Source organism: Choloepus didactylus, chromosome 10 (assembly GCF_015220235.1).
Source record: "Choloepus didactylus isolate mChoDid1 chromosome 10, mChoDid1.pri, whole genome shotgun sequence".
Classification (NCBI taxonomy): Eukaryota; Metazoa; Chordata; class Mammalia; order Pilosa; family Megalonychidae; genus Choloepus; species Choloepus didactylus.
Genome location: NC_051316.1, coordinates 101,980,419 through 101,992,689, shown reverse-complemented (window position 1 = coordinate 101,992,689; position 12,271 = coordinate 101,980,419). Strand labels below are relative to the sequence as shown.

The window sequence follows — 12,271 nt, the reverse complement described above, 5'->3', positions numbered from 1 at the left end:
TATTTGAATTAATTAGTAAATTAAATTTTGAATGAATGAACTAATAAGTAAATGAAATTCTCACTTCCCCTCATGGTCCTTTTCCAGCTACGTTCTGAGAGGGATGATACCCTTGGTTTCCTTGTTTCACCCAAGATAGACCAGAGCACCAAAAAATGGGCAACAGCTCAATCAATTACATTTTAATTTATTCTCAGGGAACACTGTATTTTAGCATTTCACTGATGATATTCTAAGACAAGGTATATTCATATAACTCAACATGAATTGGACGGAAAATTACCTGGATATCCTTTATATATTTAAAAGAACAACTAAAAGGGGGTAATTCAGACCAAATCAGTTGAGTAGGCTACTGCTTGATAGTTATTGTTGGCTTGAAATTCTTCTGGAAGACCTGAGTCATCTGTTCTGACCTAAAAAAGAATAGTGTCAAAAAATGTAAAACACTGATGTTTAACATTAGTTTAGTGATGTTGACGTTTGGTGATGATAACAATGATACCTGCCAAGACTTTTATACTAACCACTTAGTGCCAGGCCTGATTCTAATTATCTGACATATATTAATATATCCATGTGCTTTATAAATGTCTGTACTTCATAGCACTTTATGAGAAGACAAATTAGCATTCTACTGCCTTAACATCATGGTAAGCTTTGTTATCAAGTAACTATAGAAAAGCTATTGACTGAAAAAATAATAAAATAAACTATATAAATCTGGGGTATTATAGAAGAGTTTCATGAAGTTGAAGGAGAGAAAAGACTCTAGAGCTAGAGGGTTGGCCTTCTTTCTCGAATGACATTCCAATTTTTCTGCTTGCTTCCTTCTGCCACAGCCTAGCAAGATTTGGGAATCTGGGGAGAGGGCAAAATGTGGGGAGGGACGTGGCAATAATTCTTGAAAGCTGATGGTTATGTTGGTTGTGCATGGAAGCTGTGGTTAATAATTTCCTCATCTCTCAAGGAGAGAGATGGGGGAAGAGTTTACAAGAGTAAACAACTTCTGTTCTTAAGGGAAAAGTCCAGGGTCACACAGAACTCTCCCTATATATAAAATTTCCCCAATCTGTCTTGCACACTAGCTACCACACAGACTGAGATGATACTAGGAAATACAACAGATGAGAATTCTGGTCACATGATACTCTAGCGCTGTCTCACAAAGGGGAGTATTAACCACAGATGAAGCTACTCCATCATTGTAATTCCTTGTACCTTTTATTGGATCCAGATCTGTCTTCTCTAGAGTTTATCAACTGTTTTAACTTTTGAGTTTACTGCACTCCCTCCTACAAAATGGGCAAGGCATCCTTCATCTGCACCTGTTTGACCAAATCCATTTCAACAGTTATGTTGATTTTTTTTTACATTCACTTCAATATATAGTCATTGAAAGTTTCATAAGAGCCAGGCACTATGTAATGTGCTTGTACTTAAGCCGTGGGTTGGGTAAAATTGTTACCAGACCTGAATCTGTTCTTTCATCACAGCCTTGGTTGTTGTCTTGTCTTATCCCTTGCCCCTTCAGCCTCTTCTCCATTTAATAGGTCTTCACTGGAGGTCATACAGCAGGAGCAAGATCTCTCAGAGATTCTTTCCCTCTGTCCTTCCATAGGTAAGTAGGGAAATGAAGTGATATTAAGTTTTCTAATCATCTAAACTTGATGGAATATGGAATCCCAGACTTCAGGAAAAGAGTACTAGCAATCAAATTCAGCATGTAGGGATAGAGGATGCATTTGATAACAATTTCTTTGGTTTCTTTGGAGAATCCACCTAATGGAATAACATGCAATACTTTGAAAATTTGGCAAGTACAATGTAATACGATGATCTGCGTGATTTCCCACTTTGTCCTGTTATTACCTTATTTGAATAAGGATAAGCCATTCATCCATTCTTTGGTCATTTCACATGTGATTGTTAACCTAGGTCTACATAATTGCTATGACCACTCTGGAAGAGCATGGCCACTCTACCAACCAATTAAATGTTGTTTGCAGGAGGTTGGCAAGATCCCATCAATTTCAACTAGTGTGTTCTGTTCTAGATCATTTGTCAGATCATTTATTCCATTTTTTGATTCAGATAATCAGAGCAGAGCTTCATGCCCTCAGGGTGTTGGTAATCTGTTAAAAGAGACACATGCAAAACAGCAGGTTCTCATTTCCAAGGCAACATTCAAACAAATATCAGGTACTAAACTGGGAGAGATGTGTTAAAATTTTGTAATTGCAAGCAAACACCGAAATGGACTCAGGGATGCTTTTATAAAGTGAATAATTTTACCATCTAATTAGATTATTGCAAGTAAAATCTTCTGGTACCAGTGTTACCTGTTCTTTTTAATAACATAAAAGGTTAGCCCATGTATGTAGGAGGAGGGAGTCATCTCTATAGAAAGATGTTTTTCTTAAGTATTTCCCATGTACTGAACTGGTGGACAGTGTTTTCTCTTGAACTTAAAAAAAAACAATTTTAAACTTACAGGACAGTTGCACAAATAATACAAAATACAAAACCAACACAGAGCACTCCAACATATTCCCCCTTCTGGATATCTTATCCAGATCCACCAATTTTAACATTTTGTGACATTTGCTCTGTCATTCTATCTATCGAGCCAGCTATCAATCAATCAATCAATTTTCTAAACAGGTGAGTGTGGGTTGTATACATAATGTTCCTTGAATAATCACAGTTCCGTCTATATTTCAAGAACAAGGATATTCACTTATGTAACACCTTAAGTTTAGTTATCAAGTTCAAAAACCTTAACATTGATAAAAAGTTTACAGTCTAAAATTCTATTTTTTTCATATGTTTCAATAATGTCATTTTGAGCATTTTTCATCAATTATTAGATCCAGTCCAAGATCACATATTTCATTTAATTGTCATTGCCTCTTTATTTGCTCTCTCTTTTTTTTAATTGTGGGAGTCTATATACAACATAAACTTTTCCATCCAAATGGTGGATATTTTGATGGAGCACATCTAGCAAGCTCTCGCCAATAACAAATTACAAATTTCTATCCAAACTTTGGAATAAGAAAGAGCTATGAGGAATGAATTTATAAATTAGTTTAGGAACTCACCTGTGGTTTCTTGTGCTTTCACAGAAATTTTAAGGTACTTGTTTTTTAAGTCTTTCAGACTTTTATATGACAGTTCGTTCTTTAGTTGCTTTTGTAGTATTAAAATGGATCTGTGCAACTCCATTGATTGCGCAACTCCATGGATCCGGTGTTTTTAAAAATGAGGGGGAAAATGGTAGAAACTATATTTGAAAACTTACACAGAGAGATTAACAAGTTCTATTTTTTCATCAGCCTGCCAAATTTTTACCTAGCAATGCCATTGTGGTCCAGCTAATGGTGATACAAAGCATAATCCCAATTTTATGAGGCGTTCTTATAACTCTAATTAATATTTAGGCTATTTCTTTTAAGCCTGAAGTCTCAGGCCATACTGTAACATCGTGAAGAAAGAACCCTAGGTAGGTCTGAAAACTTGTGATTAAAAATTGTCTCATCCTGTTCAGAATCTGAGACTATAATTTGGGTCCTGCTATCTTTCTGTTGGAACCTTACCTTAAATCCAGAGTATCATGTCCATAAAGAGATAAAACTGCTTTTGGAAGTAGGTTTTGCAAACTCAAGCCTCCAAATTGAAGGAAAATGTCACTCTAACTTATCTTCTTCCATCAGTGGAGAGCCAGAAGCCCAAGGTATTATTGTATTCCTGGTTTTTGTTTTGTTTTGAATTTTAGTTCTATGAATACTTGGAGGTGGAAGCCCATTTTTCATCTCTCTATAGTCTGGTGAATTGCCCCCAATTCTCTATTTCTGTGAATGTTACTTGATCTCTTCTTACCTTTGTGTTTCGCATTGCTTCATGCATCATTTCTTTCCCACTGTCATCTAAATCTTTTCTTATTCCAAAAGAAATTTCAGCCTCAGTTACATACTTATTATAAGAATATCTGTCAAAAGGGAATATGATTTAATCCCTTTTACAATAAATCAATTATAGTAATGAGATACATATAAAATATACCCATGTGAAATTTGGCATATTCAGTGTTCACATCCAGTATTGCATTTCATTCTGACACCCTATAATGGCAGAGCTAAGGCAGCTATTTTTGTTTCTATTGACAAAGGAGAAAATTGAGTCCCAGAGGGATTACAAGAACTTTCCCAATACACCACATTTCTTAAGTTCATATTAAATTAGTGGAGAACAAATCTTAGGACCCAGGTCTCGGTACATTCATGACTGTAACATGGTTAGAACAATTGTGCTGGTTTGGATCTATTACGTACCCCATAAAAGGCCATGTTTCTCAAATCCAATCTTGTGGGGGCAGACTTACTGTGGGTGGGAACTTTTGATTAGGTTGTTTCCATGGAGATGTGACCCTGCCCATTCAAGGTGGGTCTTAATCTTCTTAAATGGTGTACTCTACAAGAGGATAAAAGGCAGAGACATTTTGAAGGGAGCTCAGAGATGCTTAGAGAGAAAACGCCCAGAGATATTTTGGAAATAGCTATTGAAACCAGGACCAGGAGAGAAGCTAAGAGATGAAACCCAAAGTTTGCCCTGGAGAAGCTAAGAGAAGGCCCCCAGACAGTTAGAGAGAAACGCCCTGGGAGAAAGAAGCAAGGACGCAGAGGAGATGAGAGAGAATAGCTAAGACAGAAGCCCAGAGACATTTTGGAGAAAGCAACAGAATCCAGACACTAACCCTGGGGGAGGCCCAGCAGACTCCAGCCGTGTGCCTTCCTATGTGACAAAGGAACCCCAGATGCCATAGGCCTTTCTTCAGAGAATGTATCGTCCTACTGATGCCTTAACTGAGACATTTTCATGGCCTTAGAACTGTAAATTTGCAAACTAATAAACCCACATTGTAAAAGCCAATCCATTCCTGGATTTTGCATTCCAACAGCTTTAGCAAACTGGAACAACAATGAAAGGGACCATGCCCTGCTGTTCCTTCTAGCAAAAGGGGCAACATCATATCCATCTCACATCTACTAGAGAAAAGTTATTTTCAGTTTAGCCCCATATTTGCCTTCCGAGTCAAAGAGAAACATGAACTTTTGCTATTTATATATAAAGCAGACAAGTCAGTTTTCCCATTTAAAGACAATTTCCATAGCTCATCTCCTGAATGTGATTTCTGAACCAATTCAGTAAATGCTGTAACTGCTTCTGATATTTAAGTTGTATAACTAACTAATATTAACTAGGTCACAAATAAGAAAAAGAAGTTAGTGTTTTCATATCGTATTTTAAATACCTGAGCAGTCTAGTCACTTGAATAGTCACCATGATATTCAATATTAAAGATTCTTTGTTTATGAGATTTTAAAACAGCAGCAAGATTGGAATCAGCAAATATACTTCAGGCAAATATCCTTGAGCTCACTTCCTATAAACATGGAAGATATTAATTACAGTGTTTTTTTACTTTGAGTCTCAGGATCTTTGTCAACACAGGTTCCAGATAAGCAGTACTGATCTGTCATATTTGACTCTTGAAATGAAACCCATTTGCTATTCAAGGGCTGATGAATCTCAAAATAATAACTTTCTTACCTAGCTTTATAATAATCTTGAAGACCTCAAGGTTTTTGTGGCTAATGAAGTAAATTTCTGGTTCCACCAAGATAGATAAGTGTGGTTTCACTGAGAATAAACCCAAGTAAAAATGATACAATTTAAGCTATAATTATATTTCAAGAAAGGAATGTTTTGCACAATTGATCATTGACACCAGGACATTGGTATTTTTCCCCTTGTCTTATCATCAACACCCCTGGGAATCCTCATGATCCCCCATCAGGGATCACTCTCATCTTTCTGCTCCAGAAGTGCTGACCTGTATTAACTTGTGCTACTGGCAGAGTATGAGCTCTGTAAAGAAAAAGTTCTGATCTTGTTTTCTCCATGTAAATCTTTTCTCCCTCATATCTTTCATATAGTCATGTTTGATTAATTTTTATTAAATTGGAAAATTGTTTCTTTAGCATCTCTCTTGTGTTTAGCAATTGTCTTCCATTCAGTGTCCAAAACAGGAGCATAAATCTCAAATTCTTGACTAGGAAAGACATCTTATAGATTAGCTATAACAATAACTTTCTCACAGAAATGAGAATTAGAAAAAAGGGAAGTTTTAGACTTTCCATCTCTTTGAAACTATAATTCACAAATAATATTTTTTGATTGTTTAAAGGCTATGTCTTTTCCTTAGGCCCATTGAAGAACCCTAGGCTTGGCTTCAAAATCCTACTTACCATGTGCTGCCCTGCAGGCTGCTTAACCTAATAGAAGAAGACTACCCTTCGGAGAGAAGGGAGAGTTGGCTCCACGGTGGCCAGGGCAGATGGTGAGGGGCTGGCCATAGAAGGACAGGGTGAGTGTCTTGCTGTTCTGGCTGCTCTCTCTGGTGTCACAGGAGAACACCCTCTAGGCTACGGGTGAGAAGACAGATCAAGGACTTTGTAACTGTGAACAGCATCCGGAAGAGTTAAGAAGCAACTCCAAAGTTGAGTTTAATTGCTTCAGAGAGTATTTTGTTGCTGTGGCTTTAGCATGTTAAATGTTCCTAATTTTTTATATATGCTTGTTTTCCTCTCTCTAATTATAAATATTTTGCTGCCACCTCAACAACCTGGTGGGAAGAACCATGGTTTAAATAGTTTAATTACAAGCTTACATAAGAAAATACAAGCTAATACTCTAGAAATCTCCTATGAGAAATGAACACAAGAAGCTATAAGCTAATTTTAAGTATTATTAATATGAATATTTCCAAAATAAGTATACTATATTGTAGTTTTCCAAACACGTCATCAATTTTTAGGGCTGATGGGAAGGAGCACTAGGTGTGGGGTACAGAGTTAGCACTCTAATCCTCAGTCTGGACAAAGTGGTTGTGAGAACCTGGGAAAATCTCCCCATTTCTCTGGGTCTGACCTCCTCACCTGGCTCTTTTTTAAATGAGGGGATCCGACGAAGTGATCTCTGGCTCTTGCAAGGATAACCCTATCCTTCTATTGTATCTGATCCTCTGCAGAGCTATAATGAGGAAGCGAGGTCCAGAGGGTTCAATGACTGGGTCAAGGTGACGCAGCTGAGAGCTCTGCACCCTCAGCATTCTGACTCCCAGTCCACCTCTTTCCACCATACCTTGCTGCTGCTTCTTTACTCATTAAAGAGTTTTTTATTCTATGAAATTATTGAGAATAATTTTTAAAAGCACACATTGGAAATCTCAGAAGTTTATGAGATATTATCATGCCATTTAATCTCGAAATATGCAGTGCCTGTTGTTATGAAGTCCTCTGTATTTAGTTTGAATTGTTTACATACCGGTATATATCTGTGAAAGCAACATTTAAAATTTTTTAGTTATCATTCAATAATGGATGTTTAATTCATTGAAATGGTTGTAGCTAATATTCAAGTGAGTACTTACCATGGGCCAGACGTTTATCTAAGTGCTTTACATGTGTTAATTCACTAATCTTCACAAAATACTATGGAATAAGTTATATTATTATCCCCACTTTATAATCAGAAAATTGAGGCCCAGAGAGATGAAGTAACTTGCCCAGGAACATAGAGCTAGTAAACGGTGGAGTGAGGATTCAAACTGTCATTTTGCTCCAAAGACCTTGACCACAATTCCATGGTCAAATGATCCTGCAGCAGCTTCAGATTTAAGTACAACCTAATTGATATGCCATATTTGAAAGACGTTTTTAAATTATAAGCAGAAATATGCATTTTAAGAAGAATTGATGTAAACCTGCTGAAATTCATTTTCATGTTAGTGACTCTTTTTATAATATATCATAGTTGATATTTAACTAGAAAATGTTTTTATTTAAAGGCATCACTTATTCAGTTAATGAATCAATCTTGAAGTTTAATTTCATTAAGAGATATACTATATAATATGCCAGAAAATCAGACTACATTTCTATGACCATTTGATCAGGTTAAACTTATCTAAATGAGACAAATCCATGTTTTGGAAATTTTATAATCCAAGGCTATTGTGAAATTATTTTAGAGGAGCAGTATGGTATAAGGAAAGAGAAAGGATAGGCCTTGCTGTCAGAGAGATCTGGGTTCCCATTTAGCCCTACAATTAATAGCTGTGTGGCCTTAGGCCTATAAATTTCTCTTTCTTCATTTCTTTATCTTGAAAATGGGAATAATAAGTGTCTAGTAAAGTATATGGCACATAGTAGGGGATCCATAAATATCAGTTTCCCTACCCACATTTTGCAATATAAAACTCTTAAATTCCTTATTATCTTGAAATATCTTCTAAGTTCTAGGGTTGTCCAAATTTAGGGTTGTCAGAGAAAACTCCAAAGCCTCAAAGGAATATTAAACACATGCTAGTGGGCATCTGCCATCTGTCCATTTACTCTCTCTTCAATGTACTCCCAGCATTTTGGGGAGTTAGTTTGTATCTCCCACAGTGTAAACTACATGGACTTTGCCTCAAAAGTCACTCACTGAACTGAATAGTACAAACTAGCTTGGTGCTTACAGGTAGTAGTATATCAGCCCTAGCCTTCTTGGTGGTTTCATATACCTTTAACTAGGAAGGATAAGAAAAATCAAAACCAAACTTTCTTTACATCAGAACCTTTTGGTCACGTATAAATGACTCCATTGGACTGTTCAATCCCAGGTACCGCCACTGCTTTTAGAGAAACAACTTTACTAACAAATAATTTAAAATACTTGGGATTAAACTGAAAGCAGAGACACGAACAGACATTTGCACACCAATGTTCATAGCAGTGTTATTCACAATTGCCAAAAGATGGAAACAACCCAGGTGTCCATCAGCCGATGAATGGATCAACAAATTGTGGTTTATACATACGATGGAATATTATGCAGCTGTAAGAGGAAATGAAGTCAGAAAACATGTAACTACATGGATGAATCTTGAGGATATTATGTTGAATGAAATAAGTCAGACATAAAAGGACAAATAGTGTATCACTTCAGTAACATGAACTAAATATAACTAGAAAACTCATGGTGCTAAGATTTAGAACATAGGTCACCAGAAGATAGAATGAGGACAGAGAGTGGTATGTGTGTGGTGTGTGTGTGTGTGCTTAACTTGTATAGAATATGTAATAAGGGCGCTTTTGTATGTTTGAAAACAGATAGAGGTGGTGGTAGCACATTATAGTGAATGTAATTAACAGTGATGATATGTGGGTACAAGTGTGGTTGAAAGGGAAAGTTTGGGGTCATGTATGTGACTAGACGGAAAGCCAAAGGATGAAACATGGATTGTATAACATAAAGAACCTTCTTGAGGGTGAAAATGTTCTAGAACTGATTGTAGTGATGAATGCACAGCTCCGTGAATTTACTAGAAGTCATTGTACACTTTAGATGGATTGTATGGTGTGTGAATTTATCTCAATAAAACTACTTTAATAAATAAATTAAAAAAACAAATAAAATACTTGGGATTAGATAGAGTCTAGAAGTTAGGAAAAGAGAGAATTCCAGTATATATTTTTTTCTACCATGTCAACTTCTGGCCCTTCTAGATACTTTGAATGAAAATAAAAATAAAAATATGTTTTATTGTTTTAACAACCTATAAATACAGAAGGCACAAAATAAACATAATTTGTGATCCATAGTTCTTATACAAATATTTACTAAGTTCTTAAAAAGCTTTGTTGAAACTAAGCACATGCAAGGTTGGCCTAGCACTATCACTGGTCATGCTTGTTTATAAAGACTGATTTTTAAGGCTCAAAGGCATATTTAGAATAGGCATGAAGATACATTAAATTTCCAGCAGGTCTTTTTGCCACCTCTCTTCTTTTTAAGCAAGACTTCTGGAATAATCTTCCTCAAACACTGCTTTCATAATGTCTCTCGACATTTCATGTCTGCTCGAAAGGCTTCCTTGGCTCCCTGCAGCCTTTGAGATCAAATCTGAACCCAGTGGGACACACCATCAACAATTGCCTCTGGCTTGTTCAATGTCTTCTCTCAGTAGGCCAACTCTTAACGAGAGAACGGTGAGGTCTGTGGGGCCAGACATTCACCTCACGGCCTGAAACCTGTCTGTCCCACCACAAGTACCCAAATGTAAAATAGTACATCAAAGCTGCCGCTGTCTTCCCTGAGGTGTTTCCCACCAGTTGGCTTCAGCCAAGCCATTGCCACAGTCATCTCCACGACTTTCTTCTACCTGACTCCAGGTCTCTGCTCCTTCTGCACATTAGCTAAGCTGTTGCCCAGCTTCTACTAAACCCTGTCCATGACTTCCTTTAAGACCCTGCTCAGGACTTGCCTACATTCTCTACTAATTCCCTCCAGAGAGGGGTACATCATCTCCATCCACCAGTCTCTTCCTCACGTTGGAATGCTGTTGGTCCTAATCATCCCTTACTTAGTTTGCTGTCTGTGTGCTTGTCTGGCCATCTGAATGCAAATGCTCATGGAGGGACACGCCCCATAATTCCCTAAATAAATCGGGAGGAATCTAAACAGTGAGGCTCTGTAGACAGACCTAAGATTGAATCTTTGCGGGTAGCTGAGCTTGTGCCTCGACTTACCAGGCCTGGGCCAGGGGACCTGATATCACCCCCTGGGGAGGGTAGTAGGTACGGGCGTGAGTGCCCTCTGCAGCCCCCCCGAGCCTGAGGAGCGAGGTCAGGGCAGCTCCCTTTTCCTCACCCAAAATGCCACTGGCAGGGGAGGCTTGCCGGAGGAAACCGCCTTTCTCCCAACTGCCCTTTCCCCACTTCCTTATCTTACCCACTCACTCCCTGGTGCCAAGGCAACTCCTGCCACCGCCAGCGCGCATGCACCGTGGCCAGAACAACCCCCGCCCGCTGCAACGGCTACTGCGTCCTCTCAGAACCAATCCTAGCCCCTCTCCCTTCAATATTGCCATTTTAGGCTACTTCACCTCCTTTCCAGCCCTGCCCTTCCTACCAACCTATATAACCTGTAATCACCCCTGAATAAAGCCTCTTTGGCGCATACTCCTACTGGATGAAGAGGGTTTTTGTCCTTATCGCCGCCCTCCACACCTTGCACGCCTCTCGCCAAGGACCCGGCCACGTCCTCCGCCTCGCCCTCGCCTCCGGGAAAGAGCCCCCGCCGCCGGTACCCTTTAAGCAGCCCCGAGAGCTGAGGGCTCGGCTACCGGCCGCCACTCCCCCTAGAAGCAGTAACCCCGACCGCAAATCTTGATTCAGCTAATCACTATTAGAATGATCTCAGTAGTTACTTAGTTTCTCTAACCCTCAACCTTCTGATTTATAAAATGGGGGGATAACAGTTATATAGCTCTTATAAGGTCATTGTGAGGATATAACGCATGCCATGCACTTTTCATAGTTACCACATTGTATGCTTCCACAACCCTTACCATATCTGCCCCTGCCTCACAGATAGCAAGAGGATACAAACTGATTAACTGATACACTTTAGAGATGTTCTTTAATGACACCATCAAAATATATTTGACTAATATTTAGTATACACGCAAAAAATGTGTCAATTATAAAATGGTGCAGCCACTGTGGAAATCAGTTTGGCAGTTCCTCAGAAAGTTGAACATAGAATTCTATATGACCTGGCAATCCCACTTCTTGGCATATACCCAAAAAAAACTGAAAGCAAGGACTCAAACAGATATTTGTACACCAATATTCATAAAGGCATTAGTCACAATAGCCAAAATGTGGAAACAACCATGTCCATCAGTAGATAAATGAATAAACAAAATGTGGTATATACACACAATGGAATATAATTCAGCTATAAAAAAGGAATGAAGCTCTGATACATGCTACAACATCATGAAGACATCATGTTGAGTGAAATAAGCCAGACATAAAAAGACAAATATGTTGTATGATCTTACAATACATGAAATACTTGGGCTAAGCAAACTCACAGAGACAGATAGTAGATCACAGGTTAGCAGGGGTCAGGGGATGAGGGGAATTTGGAGATTTTGCTTAATGGATGCAGAGTTTCTGTTTGAGGTGATGAAAAAATGTGGGTAATTGATGTTGGTGATTTTAGCACAATATTGTAAATGTAATTAATATCACTGAATTGTATACCTGAAAGCAGTTAAAATGGAAAATAGTGAGTTGTATATATGTTATTACAAAGTTTTCTTAAAAGTCATAAAAAATTGGCGATTAGGAAAAGAGAAGTATAAAATTACAAT

The 12,271-nt window shown here is 38.0% G+C and overlaps 1 long non-coding RNA gene across 2 annotated transcripts; it reads right to left on the bottom strand.

Moving 5' to 3' along the window:
* Positions 1–238: 238 nt before the first annotated feature.
* LOC119505053 lies at positions 239–3,950 on the bottom strand. 2 transcript variants are annotated; one of them, XR_005210675.1, is made up of 4 exons: positions 3,105–3,950; positions 1,873–2,135; positions 1,474–1,782; positions 239–416 (listed from the first exon to the last, which is right to left on the bottom strand). It is a non-coding gene; the product is annotated as an uncharacterized LOC119505053 (long non-coding RNA). The 2 variants fall into 2 exon arrangements; XR_005210676.1 differs by lacking the exon at positions 1,873–2,135.
* Between the last annotated feature and the right edge of the window lie 8,321 nt (positions 3,951–12,271).